The sequence below is a fragment of the Cynocephalus volans genome, chromosome 5 (assembly GCF_027409185.1).
Source record: "Cynocephalus volans isolate mCynVol1 chromosome 5, mCynVol1.pri, whole genome shotgun sequence".
In the NCBI taxonomy this organism is placed as follows: Eukaryota; Metazoa; Chordata; class Mammalia; order Dermoptera; family Cynocephalidae; genus Cynocephalus; species Cynocephalus volans.
In genome coordinates this window covers 8,604,011-8,626,685 of record NC_084464.1, presented here as the reverse complement: position 1 = coordinate 8,626,685, position 22,675 = coordinate 8,604,011, and the positions used below count along the sequence as shown (strand labels likewise).

Sequence of the window (22,675 nt, the reverse complement as noted above, 5' to 3'; positions counted from 1 at the left end):
CAGGTATCTGTCTATGGGCACTAGGAAACTCCATTGCACTATTCTTTCAGTTTTCTCACCATTTTCTAGCATTTAAGGCCAGGTGGCCGGGAGTCAGGCTGTCTGTCAAGGCTGTGTGTATGGGACACACAGAGATAAAGGCTGTATTGGCTATTGTTTGAGCTGCGAGGAATCAGGAGGCCCACTATCAATCACCAAGGAAGAGATGGGTAAGACAGCAAAAATGGCATTTGAAAGCACAAGCAAGACATCATAAAACCGTATCGCACAGATGCCAATAGCGGAGTGTGAATGGAGGCACTGGGAACGGGGCCAAACAAGCAAGCTGCAGCCAAGATGACCGCAGGCATTCCCGTGCGTTTTTCTCAGCCGCCCCTGCTAGCAAAAGAGCTAGGTATTTTTTTGAGAGGCAAGAGAGAGCTACATTTTTACTTTTGGCTTAGAAATAAATAGAGTGAAAATATCTTATAAATGCTTCTCGTGTTCTGAGAAATAAAAAATGGGGTGAATGCAGATATATTATAATATTACAATCAGAGAATTTTGCTTTAGGCCCAGTCTTTCAAAAACAAACAAACAAAAAGTTGTAAGATGAAAATGTTACAAGTAAGAACATCTGGGTTTTACAGGAATATAATTTGATAACTTAATGGGCTCTGTCCCCTTGGTAGCACAGAAATAAAGTGTGTCTGGCTATTCCTTCTAAATCTATTTCAAGCAATATGTACAATTACATGTTATACTCATTTCCCAAATGGGATGACAGAGGCAGAGAAGTTTTATAATGACTTGTGCATGGTCACTGGATGAAGAGAGTTTCTTGTAATCAGAGCTTCATCCACAACTCCTTTCTCAGATACAAGGGTACTTCAAAACGCTTGTGGCAAAATAGAATTAAAAGATAACAGGAATCTTTCTATGAACTTCTTGCAGCACCCTTGCATATGTGATATGTAGCTAGAAGCATTAACCTCTGTCTTGCCATCAATCAAAAGGAGGTGCAGATTCTATGATTAAGAAGATCTTGGTTATGGTTCTCTATATTTATAAAGCAATTTCTGGTTTTCAAAGCAGTTTCACTTTTTGAAGACCTCTTGTATATTATGATCCTTAAACCCTGAAAGACAAGCAGGGGGAGTCCTACAGATGAAGAGGTTAAGATGAAGAGTTTGTCCATGATGCACAGTATTTAAAGGAGAGACTCAAATCCAGGATAACCCAGGGCTTTGGGGTTCCTCTGCTGTAGATCCAAATCCAGTGCTCTTTACACTACAACATGATGCTTTCTTCCTCTGTTAAAACCATCTGTACTGTGGACAGATGACACTAAAAGAAACATAGTAAAAGACCACAGACATTGGGAAATGAAACTTCTTACTCAGTGAGGAAATCATGTTTGACTATAGGTCAAAGTTCTGCTTTGAAATGAGAAGAAAAGTTTAAAAAGTTATGTTAGTCATAAAAATGAATCTGAAATTTATACCTTTTATCTTTGACTAATAATGTGATATTTGACAGAATATGAATAAGTGAGAAAGTTATGAAATTAATTGAACAAAATCTGGTAATCAATTAAAATCATGTGATACAGTTCAGAATGAAAGATGACCACTGTGACTTAAAGACATTAAGACAATTCTGAATATTTCAGATGATATTTATTAATTTATTTTTATGAAAATTTGTTTGTTCTTTGCATTTTTAAAAATTTATAATGCATATTTCATGGTGTACAAAGCTAACCTTCACTACCTGTGCTGAGGATGTGATGGTCAAATCAATAATATCAGGATGCCCTTTACCACAAATTGCAATTATTCCAAATGTCCCCTACCCAATTAATCTCCGATCTCTCCCTGCCACTGGCAACCTTATGTTTTATACTATGTTTTCCTTATCCAGTCATCCATCGATGGACATTTGGCTTGCTTCCATATTTTGGCTATCGTAAATAGAGCTTTGATGAACATGGGAGTGCAGGTATCCCTTTGACATGATGATTTCCATTCCTTTGGGTATATACCTAGAAGTGGGATTGGTGGATCTATCTGTAGTAGTTTGAGAAACCTCCATACTGTTTTCCATAGCAGCTGTACTAATTTACAGTCCCACCAAAAGTGTAGGAGCATACCCTTCTCTACAGGTCCTCACCAGCATTTGTTATTCTCTGTTCTTTTGATTATAGACAGTCTAACTGGGGTGAGGTGATATCTCATGTGGATTTAATTTGCATTTCCCTGATGATTAAATGATGTTGAACATTTTTAAGTGCCTATTGGCCATTTGTATGTCTTCCTTTGAAAAATGTCTATTCAGTTCCTTTGCCCATTATTTAATTGGGTTATTTGTTTTTTTTACTGTATAGTTGTTTGAGTTCCTTGTATATTCTGGTTATTAATGCCTTGTTAGATGTATAGTTTGCAAATATTTTCCCCCATTATGTAGGTTGTTGTTTCACTCTGTTGATTGTTTCCTTTGCTGTGCAGAAGCTTTTTAGTTTGATATAATCCCATCTGTTTATTTTTTCTCTTGTTGATTGTGCTTTTGGGCTTTTGTTCAAAAAGTCTTTGCCCAGTCCTAGTTTCTGAAGTGTTTTCCCTATATTTTCCCTTAGTAGTTTTACAGTTTCAGGTCTTATATTTAACACTTTAATCCATTTTGGGTTGATTTTGGTATATGGTGAGAGGTGCCATGCTTTTCTTTGATTATTGGTCTTCAATGTTTGTAGGGCTTTTTTTTTTTTTTTTTTTTGATGTGGTAAGATTTAGTTTCTTTTATCTTTCTCATTTGCATTTATGTTTTACTACTGGGTTTTGTTCTTATTTGTGTATTCATGGTAGTGATTATTGTTTTTCAGATTCCAGATCCAGGATTCCCTTGAGAGTTTCTTGCACGGCTGGCCACGTGGTGATGAACTCCCACAATTTTTGTTTGTCTGGGAAATGCACTATTTTTCCTTATTTCTGAAGGATAGTCTTGCTGGGTATAGTATTCTTGGCTGGCTGTTTTTTTTTTTTTTTTTCTTTTAGTATTTAGAATATGTCATCCCATTTTCTTTTGTCCTGTAGAGTTTCTGTGGAGAAGTCTGCTGTTAGTTTGATGGCGGGCTCCCTTATAAGTCACTTGATGCTTTTCTCTTGCTGCTTCTTGGATTCTCTCTTTGTCTTTAAGCTTTTCTAGTTTGACTGTAATGTGTCTTGGAGAAGATCATTTTGGATTGAATCTGTTTGGGGACCTTTGAACTTCCTGGATCTGAATGTCTATGTCTCTTTCTATACTTCGGATGTTTTCCATTATTATTTCATTGAATAAATATTCAATGACTTTACCTTTCTTCTCCCCTTCAGGAACACCCATGCTTCAGATGTTTATGCACTTAAGGTTGTCTGCCTGCTCTCTCAGACATTCTTCATTTTTTAAATTCTTTTTTCCTTTTCTTTTGTCTGTCTGGGTTATTTCATAAAGACTGTCTTTGAGTTCTGAAATCCTTTCCTTTGCTTTGAGTGTGTCTTTGTGTTCCAGGAGTTCTGCTACCTTCTTTTTTAGGGTATTAATCTCTTTGTAAATTTCCTCCTTCATATCCTGAACATTTTTTCTCATTTCATTTTGTTGTCTTACAGAGTCCTCTCATCTCATTGAGTTTCCTGAAGGTAGCTACTCAGAATTACTTTTCTATCATTTCAAGCATTTCCTGTTCTGAAGGGTCTGGTACTTGAGAGTTACTGAATTCTTTTGGCAGTGTTGTATTTTCTGATTTATTCCTATTTCTAGTATCTCTCTGTTGATTTCTGGTCACCTGACAGATCAGTTGCTTCTTTTATTTCTCTGGAGTGGACTTGGAGGAGAAAGACTTCTTCCTCCTTTCCCAGACCCCTCTGGTGACTCTCCTTGTGTCAGTGAAGTCATATATGTGGTGGGCCAACTTCATGGTGGTTGTGGATGTTACTAAGATGGTGAGCCATCCTTGCAACAGTAGTAGGTGTGGTGGTGGATGTTGTGAGCCTCCTCCACAAAAGCTGTGTGGGGCCTTGTGGTGGTGGCACGGAGTCTTGCCTTCTGTGCAGGTGGGGTGGGGGGCTGGCTGGTGGCTGGCTGGCCTCTTGCTTTCCTGCCTGGGGCCTCCCCTGTCAGAGGCAGCACAGTATGGGATCTTGCCTTGTGCACAGGCTGGGTAGGGGGCTGTGCAGAGGGCTGGGCAGTGGGCTGACCAGGTCTCCTGCCTGCTTGCCTGGGGCCTCCCCCATCAGTGGTAGCACAGTGCAGTGTCTTGCCTTCTCCCTCTCCTGATGATATTTTCAAGTCTGTATTTAATTGTCTATTTATTTACCAGCAGTTGAAGTTCCTAGAATGTGTTACCCTTTTGAAAGGAGAAACATTTCTATCAGGTAGACTTATCTTTTGATAGATGTAATAAAAAGGGAAAAGTAAAATTTTACACATTATACTTACATTTGTTTCAGTTTTGTGACAAAAATGTTAAAAATAATTTTAAATTATGGTTTCAGATTACCTTGTTTCCCTAGCTCCCGTTACCACCGAAAATTTTATATCCATGCTTTCTTTCTTATTTCCTGAATCTTTAGCCAAACATTTCAAAGATGGCCAAAGCACTTAGCCTCTTAGCACTGATTTGTTTCTGGAACACAATACCCACTTCTGAAATCATTATGAACTTTTCAAGTGCGAAGATAAAGTTGTTGGATTTGCACTTGTTTCTTCTAATTCTTTTTATTTGGTTAATAATAGCTGTCCAGATATGTATTTCAACTTTATCAAATACCTAATACATTATAATCCAGATGTTAGGTTTTCTAACTTAGGGATTTTATTTTTTCATTCTTAAGGTAACATTCTTTTTCAGACTTACCCATTAGCTTGATGTTTCTTCCCTTTTTCTTTTGCTTGTAAAAAGAAATGAATATAGACCACAGAAAGATAGGCTTTTATATAATGAGTCAACAAATCTTTATTGCCATCTCCACTGTAGCTTGATAACACATATGTGGCATTACTCAGGAGAACCCTAGGTTATACTTTTGCAGATCAGAGCTGCACTAGCTAAAAAGTGTAGGCCAGCTGTACTAAAGATAAAATTATACTAGGACAGCCGCAATTAAATAGATCATATATTATGGAAAGGTTATCTGCCGTGAAGGTCAGAAAATAAATGAATTTAAAGTGATGACATCCTGCCCAGAACCATCTAGTTATTTGTGAATGGATTAAGAAATCCATTTTACATCTAATGTCCATGTCTTGTGTCTTAAAACCCACATAAGAAAGCACTTGAGATTTCTAATTACTTAAGTTCGCTTTTCATGCCTTACCCCATCCTTGAAAGAATACTCTAGATTATTGTATTTTACCTTTGGTGGAGACCAAAGATAACTTTAAGAGGAGCACCATTATCAGATAGTGTAATGGTCCCTTGCCCTGAATGCAAATTAAATTCATGTAGGGACCCTTTACAAACTACTTATTCCCGTGTGCCACCCAACACCAATTAAATTAGAATCTCTGGAGGTGGGATCCAGCCACTGACATTTATTAATGCCTCTGCTGGGGATTCTAATGTGTATCCAGACGGTAGAACCATGAGGATAGGGATTACAACCACAGAGTCTGATAACCGAAATTCAAAGTGGATCCTGACTATTGGTGATGAACAAGTTATTTAATCTTTCTCAGAACTAATTTTCATCTGTAAATCAAATTCTTCATGTTGTTTCGAGGATCAGATGAGCTAGTTCTTGGCATAAATTAAGTACTGTTATTATTATACAGTGGGTGCACTTTATGTGCAGGTGAAGTGTGATAGTGTGTGCCAATATCCAAAACTGCATTGTAGTTTTCATACCCTGATAACTCACGGCATTCCAGATTTCCATTGTCATATCACTTCCTGGGTTAGAACTTAACATTTTTCTTTATAGGCAATGTTGTGCCTTCTTGAAGAAACATAGCAGTGTGATTAAGAGTATGAACTTCAGGGCCAACAGCCAAGTTGAAATCCTGACTATGCCATCTATTAGCTCTGTGACTTTGGCCAAGCACTTAAGTTTTCTGTCCCTCATTTGCTCATCTGGAAAATGGGCTACTACTAGCACCGGCTTCAAAAGAATCAACGTATTCTCAAAAGAATAGTACCTGTCTCAAAAGAATCTTGTTATACATTTATGAATACATTTATGCATATATATAATGCATTTACACACATATTATATATAGCATTTAGAATGTTCCTGGCACATAGTAAAATACTCAATAAATGTTTTCTCTCATGATGATTATAATAACGATGGTGGTAGCGAACTCCTTTACTGATGTTTTAACCAAAGGCGTCTATTTTCCATGGGTGGAAAGTCTAACACTGTGCCAGCCAGTCCTTTCCATTCTTCTCAGCTGTTCTCCCACACCATGTCCACTGGAACCAAATATAAAGAAAAATGTTCTCTAGAACAAGTTTCACATTTCTCTTGTTTATCTGCTAATTCACAAACTTTCTGGAAATAATGATTCAAATCCATAACTACTTCTTAAAAATGGTCTGACAGATCATGGCCTACTGATGTTTAACAAGTAGCATCTTCTTTGTTCATGCATTTATTTTATAAATATTTTTAATCGTATATTATGTGATTACATGTGATCAAAGATCAATGTTGACATTAAGAGAATTCATAAATTATTGCTGTGTTACAGTTCTCACATGAAAGCATCTTTTTCGGGCTTTAATAAAAATATTGCTTATGACATCTTGAGTATAGAGATGTTTGACTTTCCCAGAATAGTGTTGAAAATCATATGTTAGCATCTAATATTCTTTTGGCATCCATAATCAAAATCAAATATTTTTAAAATGCTGTACCACAGAAACATTGTGTAATTCATGAAGTTTCTAATTGTTTCTTCCCACTATCACTATTAAGTAGTGTTTCATCAGAATCAAGATGTCTATGGAAGGGACAACATAATCGTGTCAAGGATCTGATTGGATATTACAGTGAACATTCAATATTATGTGTTTACAACTAAAGCTGTGGAGGTATTGGTAAGGGGTTCATTATAATGTACCTTATATCTAACAAAAGGCACATAATAATCTTTTATATCTTCTTATGCTTTGAGGGCTTTTTGATTTTTCTAAATCCAAACATGGTCTTTTCTTATCATTTTTATTTGACCCTTAATGTGCCAAAATATATTGTGAGTAGCAACGCCCATACTTTCTGAAATAAAAGCTATTATGAGCTACTGAAAAAAACCTCAAGGCAAAGCAGACACCTTATTAACAATGACATTATGAGGCTTCACACGTTCCAACTTGTGGAAGGCAAATAGAATCCTTGCATCTGGCACTGCTTTTCTTTAGTATTCCATAGCTGCCATCCAAAAATTCCCTCTGCTGAGACTTCTAGCAATGGCTGGTTGATGAAAGGAAAAATGGCTATAGAAGTTATATTTTTCATGGGATTGGAAATGCAGGTGTCAGGAGCTTTGATGGCATTCTTTCTCCATCATATGCCAAGTTTGTTACATATGGAACAGAGCACCACGAACCTCTCATTTAGCCAGTGTCTTCAGCGCTGGTGAATTTTTGGTCCTGTATGTTGGAGGTTGTATCCATTTATGCATGTATTCATTCATTCAACAAATAGATTGAACATCTACCATATGCCAGGAAATGTTCTGGGTAATAAGGATATAGCAGTAAATAAAATATGATAAAGTTCCTGCCTCTGTGGAGCTTCGTTCTAGTAGAGGGTAGACATAATAAACAAATAAATATATAATATGCCTTGTCGTTATAATTGCTGAGGGAAAAAAATGAAGAGAGATAGGCAGTGCCAGGGTGGGGTTGTTACTTTACATAGCTCAAACAGTTCATACATATGTGTGTGTATATATATGTATGAGTGTATATATGTACACATGAGTATACATATATATGTACACATGACGATGAAGTATATATTTGAATATAAAATATGTACACATAAATACAGAAGCACACAGTTGATATGAAATGTATACATTTACACATTCATATATGCGTGCATGCATATACACATTTCCCATGTCTTCTACTTCCCACTCCACGTGCTCTTCCAGAATCTTGCCACTCCCCACCAACAGAAAGTATTTGTGCTCCTCCTTCTTGGAAAGGTGTGGACTTTGTGATTGCCTTGACGAAAGAGGAGGGCAGAAGTGCCTCTACAAGATTCTGCAGCTAGGTCATGAAAGTGATAGAACTGTTGCCCGTCTCTCTCTTGCAGGATGTTTACCCTTAGAACCACCCACCATGCTGTGAGGCAGTCCAGGAAACATGGAGAGCCTCACCTCGCCCCCAGGAGAGGAGCAGAGGACTCCCAGGGCATAGCCCCAGCTGAGCTCAGCACAGACCTCTAACTGACAGGCAAGTCAATAATCCATTTTTGAAAGTGTGTCTTCCACTTTTGAGGTGCCCCAACTGAAGTGACTTGGAGCAAAGATGAGCCTCCCCTACTGAGCCCTGCCTAATTTCAGATTTATGAGCAAAATCAATCATTGTCATGGTTTCAATCCACTTAATTTTAAGGTGGCTTATTACACATATATAGCCAGAACAAGCAACACACATATGCATAACCGGTTCAGTTAAAGGTTTATTGAGTGCTTCCCTTTTCAATTTTCAGGATGAGATGGCACATAAAAAAACTTGAAACTAACTTGGCTGTCTTGAGAAAGACACCCTCATGCTTGGTGCCCACCTTAGCTAAGAGCACCAACGTTGCCCATTATAGTAATTACACCCTTGGATGGCTGTGTCAGATTGAATTCTACAGGAGGTCCAGATATTTTCCTTTGAGTTCTATGTCCAGGTTTGTCCAGTGACTCACTGAACTTGAGGCCAAAAGTTGTGAATTGAAGCTCTGCCAGTTAAAGGTGTACAACCCTGAACAAGTCATTTAACCTTTAAGAGCCTTTTTGTAGCTGTGTGTGTGCACGTGTGGGCATACGTGTATTTGCATTAATATTGTCTACCACATAGGGCGTGAGACTTAACAATAGTAATAATAAGAATAATCACTAATATTTCTGAGTGCATGTTATGTGGTGGCACTGTCCTGTGTGCTTCTCGCACACCATTACTTTTTTCCTTCACAACTACTCAATTTCTTCAGTACTACTCTTACCTCTTTTTCCCTAGAGGAAGAAGCCGAACTACAAAGAGATTAAGTAATGCCCGAGATCAAACATGAAGTACTGGAGTGGGATTTAAAAACTAAGCCTCTCTGCTAGCAGAGTCAGGTCTCTGAACCACTATGTGGCATATCAGATATGATCACGTGTGAAAAATACGAAGTGTTGAAGACACATAAGTGAACAAAGCAGCAGGATAGGATTGTACATATGGAAGGAACAGAAAGGCTTTGGGAAATGAGAGGAGAGAGAATTTTGGCAAGGCTGGACGGTGCTGGCACTGCTGGGCTACCTGTATATGGTGTGAGGCCAAAGTGATTGAGGAGTTGGAGACCGGCAGCCCAAATGCAGTCTCCTGCTCTGAAGACTATGGCTTCTGAGATGTGGGTTGGGGAAAAAACATGCCGTTCATGGAATCATGCCTGCTACATTTTTTGTCAGGTTATTTTCCCCTCTGGTAAGTAACCTTCTTAATACGAATGTAGTGAGAGGGTTTGTTGCATGTTGCATGTATTCCCTAGGACCCTCCCTAAACTAATTACTTGAGGGAAAGATGAGAGGCTCTATCAAATATATTAGACGCAGATAAGATTTTCAATGGCATTTGATAATAAATTGAATAATCAATGTGTTGAAATCAAGGAAAATTCTCCCCCCTGCCCTTTTTTATCTTGATAAGTGATTTCAAAAATTAAGGTAAACACCTTCTCAAAAAGTAGATTATGGACCTTGGGTTAAGACATTAATGGTATATTTCTCCAAGTGCATTCCTCAGAAAATTAACAGCCCACAGAAAGACTTACATTTTACTTCACATCCACAAGACAATTTTCTTACTCAGCTATTTTCCTGATTGACTCCTTAAGAACTTAACTTAAAACTTTTTCATTGCTTTGCGTTTATAACTGCAGCGTAGTTGTTCAGTTTTACTAGGTTGAGATAGTTTGCTTTCTTTAACTTTAGAAGAAATTTTAATTCAATAAAAACAAAACAGAGATCCCTGTCCTCAGGGTATTTATAATCTTGGGGTGGGGTGGATGCACATAATAAATGCTACCATGTAATATTTCCAAAAGTGATAAGTGCTATGACTAAAAATAAATAAATAAACAAAAATAAGAAAAATAAATAAATTGAGCAAGATAAAAGGAAATTGAAATGCCAGGTGAAGGGAGGGGGTGTTGGGATTCACAATTTTGAGTGGTCAGAGTGGGCCCCTTTGAGAAAATGACATTTCAACAGGGAGTTAGCCATGGTCCTGGTACAATGGGATAGGTAAACCCTGCCCATGAAATGCGTGTACAGTGAAGAAGTGTGGCATTGGTGAAAATATATGAAACTCGAAAGAGGTTCCCTAGCAAAGTTGTTTTAAAATGGCATTAAAATACCAGTGCAGTCACAATAGCTCCTGCTTTGGTGCTACAAAGGGAATCTTCCATTTATTTATGAGTTGTTCTAAGAGTGTAGGTGTTAGTGGTTTTGCTTTTTATTTTTTTTAATTGTTTGTAAGCTATGGTCATAAGGCCACTGGCTACATCAATCAGAAAGGCATATTAATCTTTGATTCTCTTGTTTTGACAGAAATGACACTAAAAAAAAACCCTTCACAAGTCTATGACAAAGGACTAGCTCTAGGTTCTAAGAAAAATAAATAAATAAATGAAAGAAAGAAAGAAACACAGAAAGAAACAAAGACTGCAGTAAAACGCCGAACTTTTAGAAGGAGAGACCAGACCTACAGTTACTATTGGTGAGAAAGGGGGAGGACGAGGGGGTTAGTAGTGGAGTAACTGGGTAACGGGTGCAAAGAGTGATTACAATTTGTGGAGGATGAACATGCTAATAATATGGATTTGATTATCACATACCGCACACAAATACTGAGAGTCAACTCTATACTCCATAAATATGTATAATCAAAAATAAATAAGTACAGTTTTTAGGGAAAAAAATTCTCTTGGTAGCCCTCACTGCTCAGGCTTTCCCTTCATTTCCACCAGGAGGATCAGGAGTTTCTCCTTCGATGGTGACAGCCATCGTCTCCGCTTTGCTCCTCCCTGTTGTTCTCCATTGTGGCCTCTTAGCACATCACACACACAGCTTAGCCCACCCATCCATCTAGTTAACTACGGTGCAGAAAGATATTGGAAAATTCACTTCCAACAAGTAAATTGCAGAACCATAGCTTCCTTTGTTGAATACAAAGATATTTCAACAGGCTTATTCTTCTAAACCTTAGGCTGTTAATAAAGGTTTTTATAATCTGCTCTGGAAGTTTCCTCACAGTTACCGCTGATACACGTTTGGCCTCTCGCTGGCAGTAAGAGATCCTGTCCCACATGCTTGTGGCTTACCCTTGCCTCTTGGCTTCACACACTGGGCAGCTTGCTGGTGGCATCCAGGCCCTAAGGCAGGGTTCACAATATTTAGGTGGTTGCAGTGAGACGTGCCTTCAGACACCAACGCTTTTAGCAGTGAATTGTAATGGATGGAAAAACTCAAATCACTCTAAACAACATAATTACATTGGAAGTGGTAATTATATGGGAGTCCTGACTACTGAATGACAGTGTCTCACAGAACTTATAAAATAGTCCGACGTCACAGGCTATCAGTTTGGTAACCTTTCAACACTGTCATGAGACCTGAGTAGAGCTTTTTACTGCCCTGACTACCTTCCATTAGGCAGCGAGGCAGAATTCTCACTCTTTCAACAAATATTTGGCCTTTCATTTCTATGCACTTGACGCTACTTCCTTAATTCTTATTTCTACAGTAAATTGCTCCTGTCTCTGTATTGTGTTATGCAATATATCTGGCTAAACGTTCTCTTGGATAGTCATTCCTACAACATTATATATGCTAAATTATATTTTTAAAATATTTGTGGATCAAAATTTGAAAATACACTTGTGAAGAGATTGTAACACAGTGGTCAGAACAGCTGGCCTGGGAAACATTCACTTTCTTACTTGGCTACAGATGTAACAAGCATTCGTATGAGGCAGAAGGGCCAATGGTACAGCCGTGTAAGAACCTTGCACCTCTTTAACATGAATTCCTTCCACTGACTTGCTTTTTTCTGAAAGAGAAATTACTCCCAGTGGTTGCCCTCATGCTTAACTCTTTTTTTTTTCTTACCTGACTCCTTTGTTTGTTGAATATGATCCAACCTAAATAAAGCTCTATATCTTGTTTCCATTAGTTTCTCCAAATAATATCCCTTCCGATAACCCTATGTCCACCATGAGTCATTATATTTGGTAAACTTCACAATAGCTGCTTGCCAATTATTCATGACATTAGTATGTCTAAACTCATACTTGCATTTGAAAGGGAGCAGAGTCTGCAGTATAACTAATTCACTCCATAAATTGTGGAGGCAAGAATATGTTTCAGGGTACATTCTGCATATATTATGGTATCACCACAATGCAAGTCATTTTGCAACTACAGGAAAAAGACGGTAACTTCAAACACCCCTACAATATCCATTTTATTCTTATTATATAGGTTTAGAATTAAGTTTTACCCTGTAGATTTTTTTTACCTATTCACACAATCTATTGTTTTGCTTCTTCTCTACCTTTGAGAGGTTAGCTTATTCTATCTGAAAAGAATATCTCTATGTTCTATCTCCTCCACTATATGTAGATATTGTCCCAGAAGGATGGGTGGTCCCACAATATTTCTTCTTTTAGAAGTGTAAAAGTGTTATTCACAAGGAAGAGAGACATGTCACTGAAGTAGGAAACAGACATTTAGTGGATGACATAATACAGCAGCTGTAATTTCATCTTCAGTTTTACTCCTAGAAGCTGTTCAGGCTGTGTTGTCTGGTAATGATGGTGACAGCTGTCTCTGGCAAAATGGCAGCCCACATTTTCTGACATACCACAGACGATTAAATATTTTCATATATAAATATTTAAGAAGATGGAATTACAACAGAACAACTAATGTAAAACTTAAAATAAAAAAAGTACCCTTAGAAAATTCCAAATTCTGACCTCATAGTGGAACAGAGAGCAATTTTTTAAACACACAGACACATATACAGTCATATGCACACACATATAAAAACAGTTTCAATTCCATTTAATATATCTACTTGCCAAAGGGATAAGGAAGTCAGAGAGAATATGGAAAAAGTTGAATTCTGGGTTAACCGAGAGTGTGATCAGCTGAAAGTTTCTTGCTAATATTTCTTAAGGGAGGATCCACTGGCATTATGGATGGGCTCATTCTTCATAGCGAGCGACTGTCCCCCACTCTACAAAACATTGAACATCCATCTGCTGACAGTCAGTAGAGCCCTTCAGCCATTAAAATAGGCCCCCTGACTTCCCCAAACTCCTCCTAGGAGGTACCTGAGAACCACTATGAAGATATTAAACAAATAGGGTTTTCTCTTAAAAGAGCATTTTAATCAATTTTCATGTTATTTTCCCAGAACAATTTTAGATCCTTACTCCTGAACTGTTATGGGTTTTTATTGCTTTGCCTGTGGCCCTTTGTTTGCTCCTTTCTCTTGGTCTCCTGGGTCTCTGCACATCTCTGGCTTTGTCTCCAGCACTCCAACCCCCTCTTTCCATGTGACACTCAACTGTTGGTTACAGCCCCGACAGCAAACTGTAACGTGATATAATTAATCTAGTGTTCAGATTTTTGTTCTTTTCAGGCTTTCAACTCCTGCGATGAAGCTCATCCCCATTAGGGAGAGAAATCTGCTTTACTCAGCTGATCAATTAAAATAGTTATCTCACCCAAAAGCACTGCCACAGAAACACCCAGAATAATGTTTGACCAAATACCTAGGTACACTGTGGCCCAGTCAATTTGACACATAAAATTAACCATCACAATACTCTACCTACAGCAATAGAATAGTTCAAGAACAGAGAAAGGATAGTGTTAGAAAGTTAAGCATATAACAACAATTACCTAATTTAATTTGGCCTACAAAAACCAGAATTTGGTGTTTTCTTTTTTTGGATTCTTAGAGTCACCATCATCCATCTGAATAGAACACAGGTGAAACTGAATTTGGACCCAGACTCCTATCTGCTTCTACTGGGGGCTGGACTCCATGAGGAATTTTGTGTATTTCTGAGCAGTAGAGATCACTGAGCAGCGTGCACACTCACTGCATCTGCTGCAGGATGATGTCAGCTGAACTGGCCCAAGATTTTAGGCAAAATGCCCAGAAATGTGATTTAGGGTTGGTTTTTTCCCTTAGCATTCTCATTGTTACAAATCATACTTATTCTTTATGCCCCTTACCCAATCTCCCCCCTCCCCCTCCTCTCCTTCCCCATCCCCACCTCTCCTTCCCCCCTCCCCCTCCTCTCCTTCCCCTTCCCTTCCTCTCCTTTCCCCCTCCCCCTCCTCACTTCCCCCCTCCCCCTCCTCTCCTTCCCCCTTCCCCTCCTCTCCTTCCCCCCTTCTAGTAACCACAGATTTGTTCTCTCCATCTGACAGATTAACTGATCCTCTGTTGCTTTGTTGCCTACATGATCTCCTCATAGGACTCAACATGCTAATCACGGCTCTATACACCCTATATATACTAATCACAACACGAGGTGCTCTCACACACCACATCAACAGCATCAAACCATCCCTCATGCGAGAGAACTCCCTGACACTCATACATATTATCCCACTTCTACTCCTATCCCTCAACCCCCAAACAGTTCTAGGACCCCTTTACTGTAAATATAGTTTAAACAAAACATTAGGCTGTGAATCTGACAACAGAGACTCAAAACCCCTTATTTACCAAGAAAGACCTCAAGAACTGCTCATTCTTATGACCATGCCTAAAACTATGGCTTTCTTGCCTTTAAAGGATAGAAGTGATCCATTGGCCTTAGGAACCAAAAATTTGGTGCAACTCGGAGTAAAAGTAATAAACCCACCCCTGTCCCTGACAATCATTTCACTTGAGATTCTCGTCACCCCCATCATCCCCACCCTTACCAACACGCACAAACACTACCCCCTATGACCACTGTTAAAAATGCCCTAATTATGGCTGAGCTCTGTCCATCCTACTTCCAGATCTGGTAAAACCAATTCAACAAGCATGTTTTGAGCAAATACCTTGGCCCAGCACTGTCTTGGGTAGTTGAGACATTCAGGAAAGAGCCAGGGCGTTGTAATCATGTTGGAGTGATGAGGACTGAAGCCATATTGGGACCTAAAACCTCACAGACTCTAAAAGATTTTTAAAAGACTCAGTTTTTAATCTTAGCATGCATTTCTCTGAGGTCCCTCTTTTCCCATGGTTATTTGATATTTTGAGCCCTGGTTATGGGGTGACATTTACATAAATGTAAAGTTGTTTCCAGCCAGCCTGAAGCTGCAAACTTGCTGGGAGGCACATACTATCCAGACCCTGAGAAATCAAGGGAGACATCAGTAAAGCTATGTGGATTCCACCCCTCCAGCAGGACCTGAGGTAACAGCAAGGGCAGGAGCAGAAGCCAGATGGAGCCTTGGTGAGAAAGTGCACTTGGCTCCCTGCAGGGACCTCCTGTAGCCCACGTCCCCTCCCTCCTGCTTTTCCTGTCCCACATTCCTTTCTCTCAGCCCCCTCTTTAGAAACACCTCAGTAAACCTGAGTCTCTGAGATGGCTTTAGCCTGGCCACTCTCCTTCAGGCTTTCTAGAGAGATGGGTCAGCCCAACATGTCTCCTCAGGTCACTGATATTCCTGAATAAAGTCTTACTTCCATGTTCACCAACATTTGACTTTTGGGGTGGTTTATTTTTATTTAGGGGGAGGCAGCCAGACTTGGGTGTGGTAATAATATTTGGCAAGCCTCAGCCAGGAGCTGAGTGCCCCCCAAACCCCTCTCCCTCATCTCTCTCTCAATCGCACAGATCTAGGTTCAAATGATGGGCCTGCCCCCTGGAGCCCAGGAAGTTAGTTAAATCTGTCAGTTTCCTCATTTGTAAAACCTGATTGTGCAACTTTGAAAGATCCGTATGCAAATGGGTATGATTAGTCACCTGTACCAGATTAGTGCACCCAAACAGGATCTGGAAAGAAGAAACTCCAGAGAGAAAGATCATGCAAGAAGATGTCACTGGTAACTGACAAGACTGCCACTCTGCAGCTGGCTGTTTTCACTCAGACTCTGTACGTCATTGCTTATCCATAAAATGGGGTAATAATAATCATCGTGCAGACAGGGAAAACAGGCCAAGAGCAAAAGCAACACTTTCAAGATTATATGACAGGAAACAGGCCTGTCATTAGTTGTATTCCATGCTGCCTTACACACCATCATGAATTTTGTCTCTAGTTTTGTTCATTAGCTACATGTGACACTGGTCATAGGTATCAGAGATGTTTGCTCACACATGCCTGATGACATCCTTAGGAAGGAGATGCTAGAATGATAACCACTGTGCAGAAGAGGAGACTGGGGAGGTCCAGAGAGTCACAGTGGCTTGTCCAGGGTCACATAAGTGATAAGAAGGAGGAGCTGGGGCTGAAACTACATGTATTTCCTCCGAGCTGTGAAGCTGGCTGCACCCAGGCCTTGTACAGGGGTGTGGTCAGGCAGTGTTGGTGGAAGTGTGGGCAATAGAGTTCATGGGGAAGGAGGGTCAGCATTCAGGTACCCAGAGGGGCACTTGCAGTCTTGTACACAGAGGTGGGGTTCAAGAAATGAGGTACTAGGAAGTGACCTCACTTCCTTGACAACAGACCCCAACTGAACTCGGAACTCGGTAACCTGGCACCCACATTCTATATACAGCCCCTTCCCCAGCTCACTTGGCCACAGGCAGAGTGAGATGTCGTGCTGTATCCCGAGGTCCAGGGGCGTTAGCCCCAGGCACCCCTGGGCTGAGAGGTTTGTCCGATGCTTCCGGCGCTGGGTCAGCCCTCGCCCTGGACTCCTGTGGCCATTTGGCAGGAGGTCCCCGAAGGTAATGTCAAGTGTCCCAGGACAGGGGGGGCCAGGCCAGGCCAACACTGTGAGCCTCGCTGGGTGACCACACCCTTCTCCTGTGTGTGGGGGGACATGGGGACATGGGACACCCTCCCTGGGGAGGGGCAGAGGGTGGGGGCTTTATAAACCTGCTGGTCCTGGTGCGTTCACACCTCAGGTCAGGGCTGGAGGGTGAAAGGGGACTGCGGGGGTGGCAACCACCACCCTGTACATGAAACCTGGGCCCTCAGGCTGTCTTCTCATGTCCTCCCTGGGGTTAAGACTGGCCTCCGGCCCCTTCCCTCCTGAGGGTTCACGGTGCTGTCACTGTGCATCTCTCCCCTCTCCTGTCCTAGAGTGAAGACAAGTATTTCCTGAGCCTGGATGCGACCCACATGTTGTGGCCTGTCTCCGCAGGCACCCTGCAGAAGTGGGTGGAGCACCTGGTGCCCGCTGTCATGTGTGGCAACCACTCGTACGTCCACAGATTTCTCCTGAGCTACAGGAACTTTGCCACTCCCCAGCAGGTGCTGCACCTGCTTTTCCTCAGGAGAGCACTCTGCCCATCGATCACACAGTGTCACTAGGCCGCCTCCCAGCTGTGAGTCTTGGGACTGTCACCACACCCTTCTAAGCCTCAGTTTCCACCTGTGTTCAGTGGGTGGTAACAGGAACAAGCTCCAGTGGGTCCCCCATGGAAAGTGCTGCTCCTGAGTCCAGCCCTGTGGAAAGTTCTGCTGGAGGGGCCACGGTCGTCCTCATTCAGGATTCCTGCCCCCCCCACGAGGAAGTCTCTGTCACACCCTCACTGACCTCGTTGACTTGGGCTTCACTCTTTTCACATTTGAGATTCTATCTGTAGGCTTCTGGGTGTATTCAAAGCAGGGAGACTGGAGGCTGGCAGAGGGGCTTCAGGTGCACCCAGATATCTTGGGAGGAGTTGGTTGGGGTTCATTACTTCAAAAAACATATCTGAAGTCACACTATGTGCAGTGACTTTCTGGGCACTGACCATATTCCAATGAACCGAGGAGACTACATTCCCTGCCCTCCTGGGCTTCCATTCTAGTCAGAGGTCAGACAACCACAATATACATGAGAAGCAGGTAGTGCCACCATATGGTAGATGTGACACCATCCTGGTCTCCTCTAGGTTCAGTAGCATCATTTCTGATTGTCACGGGTATGGTGGACCCCTGGAGCAGCTAAAATGGAGAGTGGAGTTTGGGTGCAGATGGAGGGGCTCCCATCTCCACAGATCAGTGTGTGGTCTGTGGGGGCCTGTGGATGGGGGGCTGGCAGAACTCTGGCTGCCATACATCTTATGATTCCTGCTACAGGGCCCAGGGCACAGCCTTTCCTGCAGGAAAAGGAGTCAAGATGAGCTGGGGATGGGGCCACAGGCACTGTAGTTTGTGCGAGAGGCTGGAGAGCAGAGTGAGCCCAGAGAGAACCTGCCCCCACCCCTCCCATCCAGCCCTGCCCACACCCCCAGAGCCCGTGCTGAGCCAGAGCAGGTGTGCAGAGCATCCCGCTCACACTCGGGCATGCTCACCCATGCGGATGCTCAGCTGGTGCTGGTGGTGCAGAGTGTGGTCAGGGTCAAGAGATCAGTGTCAGTGGGAAGAGGAGATGCAGATTTTGATGCAGACACTTGGGCAGCACATCCACGTGTCACCTCAAGTTTGGGGTTTTCCAAGGGCCCTGGGAAGGCCAGGGGAGCAGAGCCTCCCTCTGTTTCCTCATTCATCAGATATTCCTGGAGACCTCCTGTGTGCCAGTGAGTAATGCCCAGAGCAGACAGCACCCTCCTGCCCTGATGGACAGGTCATTCCAATAGGGACGGGGCAGGGACCCAGACAGAGGAGGGTGTCAGGTTTCCCTGAAGAAGGGAAAGTTGGTCACACCAGTGATTGAAGGCTCCCCCCACAGAGGCTTTTGCCAGCCCCTCCTTGGTTTCCAGGACCATCTCTGCCGGGGCTGCTATACTGGGGGTGGACATTGGAGGGGCAGGTCTATGGACAGGCAGGGGCACAGGGTACAAGACTGCAGCTCACTCAGGGGAGCCCTGGGACGGCAGCATAGATGGATAGGCTAGGCCTCTGATGCTGCTGCCCACCTTTCTCCCCCAGTGCCATGTCCTCCATCCTAGAGATCTGGCTGGAATTCTATTACATTGATTTCCATGAGAACCCCGAATTTCATTCTTTGAAGTCTCTGCTGGCCTATGTACATGTCAATATGCCAGGTTCAGAGGTGGAGTGCAAGGCTGATCTTGTTCTGGCACTGCTGGAGAAGCTGGAGCACCTGGAGACTGAAGGTGAGGAGGAAGAGGGTGGGTGTCTATGAGGGTTTGGGGAGGGGGCTGGGATGGGCCACACAGAGCAGAGTTTCCAGAAGCAGGCTGCGGACTAGGGCACTGAGTATTCAGAACAATCATGCAGTGTTCTGCAGTGTGGGGAGACTTCCTGAGGCTGGGTCTCTGGACTTGGGCTTCTCAGAAAGACTGTCATTGGAAGAGACATAGAAACTCATGTTGATATTTTCAATTGTTGTCACTCCAGTTCTAGCTTCTGCCCAGGCAGAACAACTGTCCCAAGAGCTAAGGCCATCTTCAGCTCCAGCTCCACCTCCGCTGCCAGAGCCAGAGCGAAAGCAAGATCCAGAGCCTAAGCCAGAGCAAAAGAAAGAGCAGGATCAAGATCCAGAGCAAGAGCAAGAGCACGAGCAAGATCCCGAGCAAGAGGCAGAGGAAGAGCAAGAGCCCGATCCCGATCCCGATCCCGAGCCAGAGCAGGAGCAAGAGCTAGACAGAGCCAGAGCAAGCTCACCTAACCACCACTGAAACATCAAAAGAAGTAGAAGGGTTTGGGGAGGGGGCTGGGCTGGGAAGCCCTGGCTCCAGAGCTCCCACAAACACCCTCACCAGTCCCCACTCCAGAACTGTCCTTCCCCTTCCCTGCCACTGTGCTTGTCCTCATTTTTGTCTTTGTCCTGCATCTCCCAAATTTTATCATTTTTTCTTGACTTATATCCCTTGTATAAAATAAAGTGTTTTAATATTTTCAAAATTACAATTCAGTGGCATGAAGTACATTTCTCATGTGGTGCAGCCCTCACCTCTGTCTAGTTAGAGAACAGCTTCATGAACTCTGTAGCCATTAAGCTGTCACTCCCCATCCCGCCTCTCCTAGTCCCTGACAAACACTCCATTTTCTCTGTGTGTGAATTTAAATATCGTGGATTGTTCCTATCAGTACAGTTATGTGGTCTTTTGTATCTGGCCACATAATATGAGAAGGAACTGATTAATTTTTATTTTATGTTTCTAGTAAGAGGAAACTTACAGAAAAATCAAAGACTATATGTAGAGACACAAAGCCCCGATAGTTATTATTGCCCTAATCTTGAAATAGGAACTACTTTTGAATGAGTGGAGAGCCAGATGCCTCAGAGGAAAAGACTGACTTTTCCTGGTCAAAACAAACCAAGAATAATGTCCAAAGCTTAAAAGACAAACCCCAGATTGGAAAATTTTTCATGATCAGAGAAAGGGGCATTATTCCGTCGGATAACCCGGAGTCTGAAACAGCTTGAGAGCCAGGACAACAGGCACTGCCTGGACATCAGCGAGCAGGTAGGGCAGGAGGAGCTGCAGACAGAGCTGGGGGACCTAGAATGGGAGGAGGCAAGGCTGGCCCACGAGCTGGAGGACGTGGACGTGAACCTTGCAAGGGTGGCTGCGGAGCTGCAGGCAGCCCAGGCCGAGACTGCAGAGCTGCAACAGTGGGAGCGGTGGGTCCAGAGGGACTGCAGGGCACTGGAGTGGCAACAGCTGGGAGTGTAGGATGAGCTGAGGAGTGTGGAGAACCAGCTGCGCCACGCCCATGGGCAGCTGCACTGGCTGAAGAAAACCAACATCTTCAACGCCACATTTAAGATCTGGGAGGAGGGCCCCTTGGGCGTGATCAATAACTTCAGACTTGGTTCTCCCCCACTGTTCCCGTGCACTGGAATGAGATTAATGCTGCCTGGGGACAGACGGCACTGCTGCTGCTTGCCCTGTCCAATGTGACTGGGCTGCCGTTTCAGAGGTACAGGCTGGTCCCCTGTAGAAACCACTCCTATCTGAAGTCCTTAACAGATGGCTCCACTGAGCTGCCCCTGTTCTATTATGCGGGTGGGGTGAGTCCTTGAGTAACAGACTTGACCATGCCATGCAGGCCTTCCTGGACGGCATGCAGCAGTTCAAGGAAGAGGCTGGGAAGGGTGAGCAGGGCCTCTGCCTGCCCTGCAAGAGCCACATGGGCAAAGGCCTGCTGGAGGACGCTGGGGGCAGCAGGGAATGCTGCTCCATCACCACCCTTTGGAACACAGAGGAGCGGTGGACCAAGGCGCTCAGACTCATGCTGCTCAACCTTAAGAGGGGCCTCACTTGAGTGTCCTTAAAGTACCATCCAACATAACTTTCTCGTTGGCCAGTTAGCTTGGTGGTTAAAGCCCACATGTAACACCAAGGTCAAGGGTTTGGATCCTCACATCGGCCAGCTGCCAAAAGCAAACCAAAAAATAACTTTCTTTATTGTAATAATACTGTCAGATGGTAATCTGAGAACGAAATGTTTATAATTCAAAAGATGAATAGCCACACCAGATATTAACTGAAAATCAAAATAAACCATTGCCCAGAGCAAACCAAGAATCACGGCTATCCTTCCCAGCACATCTTTGTCCACCTTTCTGTGGACCTTCCTCTCCCCTTCTCCCCCACCCAGACAAACATTGAAAACAGGGAAAATTGACAAGAGGACAAGATCCCTCCTACATAAAGGGCTGCAGGGATACAGAAGGCAAGAACTGAGGCTGGGGATAAGAGGGGCGGGGTAAGGAGAAAGGTGGACGTTTTCAGTTTTGGGTGAGAAAAAAATGATTTGAGGCCACTGATGTATGTAGTGGAGCTTTGGGGCAGGGGTTGGGGGAGAACATTCAAAGATTCAGTTTTGGCTGCCACGTATAGTGTGAGCCTCTCCTCTTCCTTCCTGAGAAACTTCCAGTAAGTTTCCACACCTTCTTTAATGATTTAATGCGAGAAGTATGTCTTCCTGGGCTGTGTCATTATGTGCAGATTAATTTTGAGGTGAGAGGGTAGGGTGGCCAAAGACTAACTGGTGACATTGGCTGAGAGATCAATTAAGGGGTCACAGAAAGCTGAAGATTAAAAAGGAGCCAACAAGAGGCATTTTTTAAAATGCCAGTTGTGTCATGCCATCCCCCCAATTCTCAATTGCTCTTGGGATAAACTCCCAAATCCTTACCCTGGTCTTCAAACCCGGGTGACCTGTCCCTGACAGGACAGGTCACATTACACTCCTCCCAGCTCCTCTCTGTTCCAAAAGGTGCCAATCCCACCCTTCCTCTGCCCTTGCCCTTCCTATTCCCTGTGTGTCAACATTTTCTAACCAAACTGTACACTTCTTGATGGCTCATTTAGCTTTGTTGTCCAGATGACACGTAGAATCGTTCCTACATACTGAGTATCTATAAATA

At 42.7% G+C, this 22,675-nt stretch overlaps 1 pseudogene; it reads left to right on the top strand.

Annotated features, from left to right (window-relative positions):
* The first annotated feature begins 336 nt into the window (after positions 1–336).
* Positions 337–21,579, top strand: LOC134378262 (beclin-2-like; annotated as a pseudogene).
* Positions 21,580–22,675: the final 1,096 nt, after the last annotated feature.